At 43.6% G+C, this 10057-nt stretch overlaps 1 pseudogene across 1 annotated transcript; it reads right to left on the minus strand.

Moving 5' to 3' along the window:
• Positions 1–1495: 1495 nt before the first annotated feature.
• Positions 1496–3261, minus strand: LOC100950507 (annotated as a pseudogene). Its single transcript, XR_002772479.1, has 2 exons — positions 3235–3261; positions 1496–2357 (listed from the first exon to the last, which is right to left on the minus strand). The product of XR_002772479.1 is annotated as a 3-beta-hydroxysteroid-Delta(8),Delta(7)-isomerase pseudogene (transcript).
• Positions 3262–10057: the final 6796 nt, after the last annotated feature.

Here is a 10057-nt window from a genome sequence, read left to right on the forward strand (position 1 = left end):
CAGAATGTTCATTGCAGCCCAATTCACAATTGCTAGGTCATGGAAGAAGCCCAAGTGCCCATCAACCCATGAATGGATCAATAAATTGTGGTATATGTACACCATGGAATATTATACAGCCACAAAGAAAGAGGGAGACTTTGCCTCCTTCATGTTTACATGGATGGAGCTGGAAAATGTCCTCCTTAGCAAAGTGTCTCAAGAATGGAAGAAAAAGTATCCAATGTACTCAACACTATTATGAAACTAATTGTTAGCTATCTTAGGAAAGCTACAATCCAAATGGAGCCCTAGACTACGGGGAAAGGGGTGGGGGGAGGATGGGTGAAGAGAATGATATTGTGGGGATTATGCCTATAGTTTATCCTATTTGGGTACAGGTGAATTTGTCTAAAGGTTGAATATAAATATCTTAACATAACAATTATGAGAAAGACATGATGGCTATGTTAGCCACTTGGATGAGAGTTTTCCAAACTGCATATAGAAGTAACACACTGTATCCTGTGAGAGAATTAATTTACACAATTATGATCTAATAAAAAGAATTAAAAAAAAAAGAATTGCATGCAGAGAGATCCTTTCAGAATCCTTTACCCTCCTCACTTTCTGTCCTCCTTTGTTCAAATCTAAATAGTCCTCAATAGAACATGGCTAAGCAATTGATTTCCTTTTATTCTGTTTCAAGTTGTTTTGATAATATTGCTTTAAAAGTCCCCAGTGAGCCAGAAAACAGTCCTCACCAAAAACCTGAACTGAGTAGTTTTACTTCACAAAATAGCATTTGTACTTTATTTTCGCTTCAATGTGGTTCTAATCATTACACTTACAGCACTCTGCCCAAGGCCGATTCAGTCTTAGCTATATAAAAACTTCAAACCCCATTTATGTACTTATAAAACAAAAAGCCAACATCTTATTCATTCAGATCGTCCAGGGAGCGTGGTGCCGTTGTTTCCCTCAGAAAATGAGTAGGGACAGAATCTGGGCGTTTAATGAAAATTGGATTAGATAAGGGAAAGCCGAATTGCTACAGGGTTTGTGTGAAGTCAGAGCAAGGCGTTTGTCTTGTCAGTGCCTCAGCTTCTCCCTTCAAAATCGAGGACTATTTTATGGGGATATTTTAGGGATTAGAGGGCAGGTATTGCCTATATAGGGTATGCCACGAGCATATGCTAATCCTATCTCTTTTTAATTCAACTTCAAATAGGCCCTTACTATCTAGAGTCTTTTTTTTTTTTAAAACATATTTCTTTCTTTCTTTCTTTTTTTTTTTTTTTTGGCCAGGGCTGGGTTTGAATCTGCCACCTCCAGTATTCGGGGCTGGCACCCTACTCCTTTGAGCCACAGGTGCCAACTTTTTTTTTTTTAGAATCAAAATCTTTTATTTCCAAATTTTATTTTATTTTCTGAACATTTTTTTTTCTTTTTTGCAATATCCCCTGATTTTAAAAACTGCCACCATCCTAGACCTCCCGGCTTCTCTTATACCTTTACATGGCCCCTTTCTTTCCCAGCTCTGACCCATCAGCCTGAATTTGACCTATCAATTAGCTTTGTCCCTTTAACCTATGGGAGCAGGACTGGACTTCTCGCAGCTGGAGAGCTCCTGATTAGCCAGTGTTGGAGTCCAGTCCCCCTCTTCTTAATTCTTCTTGCTCTTGGCTTTCGTAGCCTTCATATCCAGCACACTCTGGGTGTGTGTCAGCTGCTTCACAGAATCAAACACAAGGATTCCAGGCAGCACAATCCACAGGGAGTTCATGAAGACAAAGTAAAACCAGAAGTAGAGGGGATGGCCCAGCTCCCCATGCTGGAATCCGTCGTTGTACTCTGTCAGGAAGTACATTATGTCCCCATAGATCTGGCCCACGGAGACCACAAGCTGTAGGACAAAGCGGAAGGGTTGCTGGTGGAGAAAGGCGATCACCACCCACAGGCTGAGTGGTCCCCACAGTAAAACTGTGATGGTTTCCATGCATACCGTGAAGTTGTCAGCCAGGATGTATCGGCTATCTCCCTTGGCATATTCTTTCCAGAGTTGAGATAAGAAGGCTTGGTCTCCAAGAAGGTCCTCTTGGTAGAGAATGAACCAGCCCTCAATAGTCAGGTGAATAAATCCACACACTGCAAACCAGCACAGGGACAGTCGCCGCCAAGTCCCCAGTGGGACAACTGCAGTGTGACTGGACCCCACAGACAGAGAAAAGGCTGGCCAGGAGATGCCAGGTGGAGTATTCATTAGGTACAAAGTTATCCAGCCTTACATTCCGAGGCCAGTATGGGTGCAAGGAGCCAGCATTGTGGGCTGATTGTTGGCTGCCTAGAGCATGATCACAGCTCCATTTTGCTTGGAGCTTAACCAAAATGAATTGTGGAGACTTTGGGCTTGATTCAGAAATAATGGTGCAGATGATTCAATGGCTTATAAATGAAATTCATGAGAAAAGCCTAAAGGTGGCTCAGTGCCCATAGCTCAGTTAGGGCGCTGGCCACATAGACCAGGGCTGGTGGTTGGAACCTGGCCTGGGCCTGTTAAACAACAATAACAACAACAACAACAACAACAAATAGCCTGATGTTGTAGTGGGCACCTGTTGTCCCAGCTACTTGGGAGGCTGAGGCAAGAGAATCGCGTAAGCCCAAGATTTTGAGGTTGCCATGAGCTGTGACACCACGGCACTCTACTGAGGGCACTATAGTGAGACACTGTCTAAAAAAAAAAAAAAAAGCCTAAGGGAACTGGGAGTATTTGGGTGATAGAAAGATAATTGTGAAGGCTAAGGCAAGCCCTGGTAGAAAGTGGTATTTACCCGTAGAATAATGTCACATATAGAAATCCAGAATGCATTAATTACTTATCTGGGAAGTCAGCTTTAGAAACTGTCAGATAATGTCCATTACCTCTGTGGTCCCCAACCCCCAGGTCACAGTAAGGTCTGGGTCCCTGGCCTCTTAGAAACCAGGCCACAGAGCAGGAGGTGAGTAGCCGCGGAGTGAAGGCACCTTCATCTGTGTTTACAGCTGTGCCCCATCACTCTCCTCACCACCTGAGCTCCACCTATCACAGCAGCAGCTGCATGACAGTCTCATAGCAGCTCGTGCTGTACTGTAAACTGTGCATGTGACTGATCTAGGTTGTGTGCTCCTTATGAGAATCCAATGCCTGATGATCTGAGGTGGAGATATAAGGTCCTTGAATCATCTTGAAAGCATCCCCTGCCTTGCTCCCACCTGGTCCATGGACAAATTGTCTTCCATGAAGCCAGTTGCTGGTGCAAAGAAGGTTGGGGACCACTGCACTGCCTGCTGACAGTTGAACAAACAGAGATTTAAGTAACTTTTCTACATCCACACAGCTGGTTAAATGGCAATGCTAAGATATGGAAGCAAGCTCTGCTTGACCCTCAAAGCCATGCTCCCGGGATGAGGACTAATTGAAGTAAAATATTATATAGTATAAAGTACTTGCTATGACAGCTGGCACACAGTTTGACACTCAATAAGAGAAAATGACTAGGATTATGTTTTTAGAGCACCACAATGGATTAACCCCTTGAGTTTCAGGTATTATTTTTTGCTAGGTGTCTGTCCGCTTGGCCATCCTTTTTGAGCTTAAGAAAACTGGTAGTTACAAAAGCAAACAAATTGGAAACAGAAACAGAATGACCAAAGATAGAACACTGGGCAGACAGCGCTCTTGACTTCTCAGCTAAGTGGTTGCTGTTATTGTTATATTCTTCTGTTCCTTTTATATTTGACCCTGAGCAACACGTGTTTGTACAGGGCCAGCACGTTTATACAGGAGTTTTCTTCTGCTTCTGCCACCCCTGAGAAAGCAAAGACCTCTTTCTCCTCCTCAGCCCACTCACCGTAAAGGCTAGGAGGATGATAACTTTTATGACGACCACTTCCACTTAATGAATAGTAAATATACTTTCTCTTCCTTATGATTTTCTTAGTCACATTTTCATTTCTATAGCTTACTTTATCGTAAGAATACGGTATAGAATACGACTATAAAATATGAGTTAACTGTTTATCCATAAGGCTTCCAGGCCACAGTACGCTATTAGTAATTAAATTCTGAGGGAGCTGGAAGTTATATGAAAAGTTTTCACCAAGCAGGGAGTTGGTGCCCCAACCCCTGTGTTGTTCAAAGGTTCAATTGCCTGTCTTCAAGTGATTGTGCTAAATATAAAACTTGGGGGTTTTTTTAGTACTTTAGCAACTTACTGTGAATATTGTCATATAACGTGCATTAGACAATGTATGCTTTTTATGTAGAGAAGTAATATTTTAAAATACTTTTCTGTGAGTATATATGTTTTATATTTCCTGAAATATTCCCCCCGGGAAACTCGTAGTGCACAGTAATTACAAACAGCAAAAACAGACAAACAAAACCCCTAGGGGAGCACTGGGCAAGATCTTCAAAGTGCCAAGGGCCCTGCTCTTTCCCTTTGGTCATGGCAGGTGCGTTGTGAGTGCTGGAGAAGATTTTCCTGAGTCAGCAGATACGAAACATCAGATGGTAAGAGTAATGCTTCTCAACCTTAACTCTGTTTAGGAAGTGAAGACAGTTTCTTAGTTAACCAAGATCCAGACGAGCCTTCCAGATTCACCGCTCAGTACCCAGTAAGCCTGAGAGCCAGCGAGAAGATGCTGAAAGATCATGAGACAGTCTGTTATCCTGAGACTGCCAGCAACAGGGAAGTGGAGCCAAAGAAGTCGAAAGGAGCTTGTCAGTGGAAGGTTGAATGTGTTCCCCGGAAATTTCACACCCCTCCAACTCCATTTTTAAGTCCACTTCAGTAGAGCTCATCCCTTTGAGGACCAGCAATATCCAAAACCACACCAGCAACCAATGTGGAGAATTGCCAGATCTCTCCTTTTCACCTGATGACCGTCCCAGAGCTACCTCCTCACCTCTGTGTGAGCGCAGTGGCTACGTAAGTCTTCAAGGTAACAACGCAACAGGTCAACGTGGTCAATCACTGGTTGGCTCTTCCTGAAAATTAAGTCAAACTGTTGAAACAAGTAGATGGTTTCTTTGGAAGCTCTGAGTCTTAAGGGGCTAATGTCAAGGCTGGGTTCCAATTTTAGTTTGCATCTCAGTGAAGCCTGGCGCTCTTTGCACATGAAGTGGTAAGAAGTATTGAGGTTGCAATAGTAACGATTTTCACAGCTTAAAAGTTACGGGAGTATCATTTTATTTCCTAAATAGCGTTGTTTTATTCCCCGCGTCTACATTTACCAGAGCAAATACAGAGAGCTTTGACGGTACCTGTGATCTCTCGGGACACCCGTGGAAAACGAGGTGCCGTGTCTCCTAAGACGTTCTTGGCAAATGTAGTATGTAAACCAAAAAGAAAAAAAAAATCCATATGGCGCACAACATCTCTCCGATGAAAAATAAGGCTTCTCAAGGCAGGAGCCTTTGGGGGATGCTGAAGTCAAATCGCAAGGAACAAATGTGCTATTTTAATTTTGGCCTTCAAACTTCCTCTCCTGGAATGGTCTCAACATCACAATCTTCGCTCAACAGCACACTCGGAAGCTGCAAACCCCCGTTGTTTTCTGGTTAGCTTTTCTGGTTGCCTTCTCCGTGAGAGCTGTGACCCCTCTCACACCAGCCTCAGGAAGCCCAAGGAGATTCTATAACTTAATTCCCCAACAGGCCCCCAGCAGACAGGATTCGCCCTGAGAAAAGACTCTTTCTTTCTTTCTCCCTCCTCCTCCTCCTTTCTAAACTTCAAAGGTGTTTCCCAGGGTTTCCCACTGCTCAGATCTATTTCTCATCCTCCTACCTTCCTTTCTGTCGCTGAGAAGGCGGCTTCGCCCCCTGGGGGGTCCCCTGTTCAGCCTTTTAGAAGGGACTTCTGCCGTCTTCCTACACCCGGGGAATGCCTGGCTCCTTCCTAATGCCTGGAGTGGCCAAGGCCTTGCGGGGAGTACCTTGAAAGTCTACATCCAGCTAAGACAATTTGTCAGTCTTCATTATCACAAGCTGTGTGGCAGCTCCGCTGGAGTTAAGGGTCACTATGGCTTCCAATTAAAACTCCCTATTGAAGACGGATTTATGTTTAGACCATTTCAAAACACATTGGGCTGCAACTTATCATTTAAGTTGTCAGACTAAAAGCACTTTCCTTCTTTAGTCGTGCTAAGGGTTTAAAAGCCATTAATTCATTTTGTTTAAGATGTTAAAGACCTAAGCGAATGAGTGGAGAGTTTGGGCTATTTTTTTTTTTTTTAAAGGAGAGGGGGAAAAAATGCACCTTAGTCCGGAAGTGTTCTTCACTGAAATACTTACAATCTGAGTCAAATTTTCAGAAGTTTTGTATGTAGAGGGGGATCGCTACCTTCAGTACATTAACCGTGGGACTGTTACAAGAGAAACACTTTTTAGATGAGCCTCCCAGTCATGTGCTGGGAATTTTGAACAGAGCCCAAGTCTTTCAGGGGTGAGTTCCTTTCCTAAAAGAAAAACATGGCTTTCTGTTTTTAAGGGTAAGAAATATGTATCTTGAATCATCTCGGACATGACATCAAATCCGTGTTGAGACATTCTGAGGATGTCAGCACAAGTAAATCAGTTACTTTCAGGGAGAGAATTTCTATGACATACCTATGGTTTAAAAAAAAAAAAAGGGAAGGCAAGAAGCAGAAAGGGGCAAAAATGTTTGAGGGGAGTGTCCTGGCTGGCGAGGATCTGGTCTGGGCTCATCTTTATTTATAATGAATAAAAGCTGAAAGGGGAAGGGGACTGAGCAGCACAGGGCTGAAGTCTCTTGTCAAGAAAGTCCCAAATGTTTCAAATGCACTGCATCTCAGCTCATTTATCTTTGGTAAGATCCATCCTTTGATCATCTTCTATTTATACTGTATTATTGGGGGGGGGTTGTTTATTTTATTTTTTAGAGGGAGTCCCAGCTAAAGTCTTGTTTAGTGAATTAAGAATCTTTGGCTTGGCACCTGTAGCACAGTAGTTATGGTGCCAGCGGGTTCCAACCACGCCCGGGCCTGCTACAAACAACGACAGCTGCAACAAAAAATATCCAGGCCCTGTGGCAGGCACCTGTAGTCCCAGCTACTTGGGAGGCTCAGGAAGAGAATAGCTTAAGCCCAAGAGTCTGAGGTTGCTGTGAGCTGTGATGCCAGGCACTTGACCCAAAGTGACAGCTTGAGACTCTTTCTCAACAACAACAAAAAAAAAAAAAAGAGAGAGAGAGAGAGACTGTGTCTCAAAAACAATAATAAATAAAATAAATACGATAAAATAAAATGAAAATTTTTAAAAAAGAATCTTTACTGTTTCTTATCTCACTTTGATTGCTTTAATTTTATTCTTCCCTACCAACCCATTTTCTCTCCTTTACCAGACTCATAACTTGGGCAAAATCAATTAAGTTCACTTGTTCCATCTGTTGACCTGTCTCCATCAACCCAGAGTCCCAGCTTTCATGATTCTTGCTGCACTACCGTGAGATGGAAGCAGAAGGACGTGGGGGATGCAGTCATTGAGATCATCGCCCAGCAGCCGTGGGGATCCCAAACAGGGCGGAAGAGGCCCCAAGTCCAAAATGTAGCCATCAGGGGTGGAGAGGCTCTGCCTGCTCCATTATCCCAGGTCAGGGTTCTTGCTATCAGCTGGGCAGATTCTGGTATAATAAGGAACCCCGGTTTTTACTGTCTAACCATTTGGTATCAGAGGGACTATAAAAATGATCTCCTAGCTGGGCACAATGGCTCACACTTGTAATCCTAGCACTCTGGGAGGCCAAGGCAAGAGAATCGTTTGCATTCAGGAGTTAAAGACCAGCCTGAGCAAGAACAAGACTCCCTCTCTACTAAAAATAGAAATATTAGCCAGGGCGTGGTGGTACGAACCTGCTGCTCACAGGTTGAGGCAGGAGGATGGCTTGAGCCCAGGAGTTTGAGGTTGCTCGGAGCTCCAAGGATGCCACTACTCTAGTCTGAGTGACAGAGGGAGACCCTATCTCAAAAAAAAAAAAAAAAAAAAAAAATTTTTTTTTTCCTTGTGCTGGGAAAACTGGAAGATCTTCCCAAAGCCTCAGAGAAACAACCCTTAATGTCATCATGAGAATTGAGAAGTTGCCTTTTAAAATCCAGGATTTAATCCTGGAAATGCCACTGAGTTTTACAGCAGCCACTCAAGAATAAGCACATGTAATAACAATAAAATGATAATAATAGCTAATATTTATTGAACCGGATTTAGCATGTATGCAATGCAGAGAATGCTGGCCACTTGACTGAGCTAATCTCGCTTAATCCTCCCAGCAGGGATTATTTTATGATTATTTTAAAAACGAAGCCACTAAAGTTTTGAGAGGTTAACTAATTTGCCCACCCACGCCAGAGCCTCATTCCTACGTCTGCGCCCTTAATCCCTCTACCCTAAGTGTAGCAGATAGAGTGCCTGATTATCCCAAATGCATCCAGCAAATCACACTGCATATGCCCCAGCTGCAACCTCTAGGCAGACTTTCCTATTGTCTACTCCGATTCAAATGAAAATGATTTCTTTTCAATTTTTAAAGTAAAAGAAAACATTGTATGTGGGCAACCGGCTTGCAGGTTTTCAAGGTAGAGTGTCCATTTAGAAATGAGAAAAATCCAGTGAATGTGGCACTTGGGATCATTTTGTATCAACGCTAAACCCAAAACAGTAGAACCTCTGTAAGATGTCAACATATAAAGGTGGTCAACATAAGGAACGAGGCCTATTGTACTGATGTGTACATGTGGTGCATGCCAGGTCTATGAAAGTTAGGTCAACTTAAGGAGGCGGTCACTTCACAGCCAGAGAATTATTGCCAGGGCTCCGTGCATGCCAAGAGGCTTCTGGTAACCAAGAAATCAGGTAACCTGGTTATTGAAAGCCTGTCTCTGAGATGAGGTTCTGTAGACGGATCTAGTTTCTTTCTGTAGAATTCTACTCAGCCTTTCTATCGTCTGTGCCAAGTGTGTAAATATTAACAAGCAAAGGCTGTTAGTAAACATTAAATCAAATTAGGTTTCAATGTACACTGATGGGTCCTATGATACCCTAGGCTTCCACCTGCGCCCCATTTGTGACTGCAGAGCCCCACAGAAGGGGAAGACACGAGAGATCTCAGTCAAGAATGATTTCTATTTGTTCATTCCTATGCTCAAGTTATTTTTATTCTCTTTTACATGGAAGGCACTGAGGTAGCCAAATCACTGAAACGAATCCCAGGCTCAACCTAAAGTCAGGGGTGAAAGAACAAATGTCATTTGAGAACAGGTTTTGGGGGGAGGTGTCACTAAAGAAGCATCTCAGAATCTAGAGAACTGCCTGATTCATTGGCTTTGAGAGGCGCACGCTTTGTCCAGGGAGTCTTTGTGTCTCCTCTGGGCAGAGGAAAGGAATCAGACTATCAGAGGTGCCAGAATGGGGTGTGTGGGCCAAGTTATCCTGCAAAATACAAGGGCCAGGGAGAGTGATTGTGTTTCTGCCGTATCGGCACCAATATTGCTCACTGGTCCACACTTTCTCACCCATCCCATGGAGAAATTGCAGGATTAGTGCTGTAACGAGGCAGGAACTCCTAGCTATCAAGACTCTCGGTCCGCCCTCGTCCCTCCTTGCATCCTGGTTGTGGGAGCCAGGAAAGCCAGGCTTTTTTTGGTAATAAAACAGGCTTAGAGGATTAGAAATAGGCTTTTCTGGGGGATGCAAGCTTGGTATATGTTAGCATCAGCCTATGATTCAGAACCTGCCTGTGACTGTCACCTGGGACACCTCCTGTTCTTCAGGAGGGACATAGGTGCTCTGCCAACTGCGGTGTCATTTTTAATGTCTTCAAGCAGTTCATGAAAACCAGTAGGGCCTCCCACTAAAGATACTAAAAGACAATTCCCATCTGTGGTCTGTGTTTCTATCACACACACCAGAAAATGTTGTGTAGACTGCTGGGGTGTGACCTCTGAAGGCTGGAGTCTCCATCCAAATGGGAGGGGTTCCCACCATCCAGAGGGATGCTTTAGCCAAGCATCTCTGATCCAG

The sequence above is a fragment of the Otolemur garnettii genome, unplaced genomic scaffold (genome assembly GCF_000181295.1).
Source record: "Otolemur garnettii isolate 467f Iridium unplaced genomic scaffold, OtoGar3 scaffold00019, whole genome shotgun sequence".
Classification (NCBI taxonomy): Eukaryota; Metazoa; Chordata; class Mammalia; order Primates; family Galagidae; genus Otolemur; species Otolemur garnettii.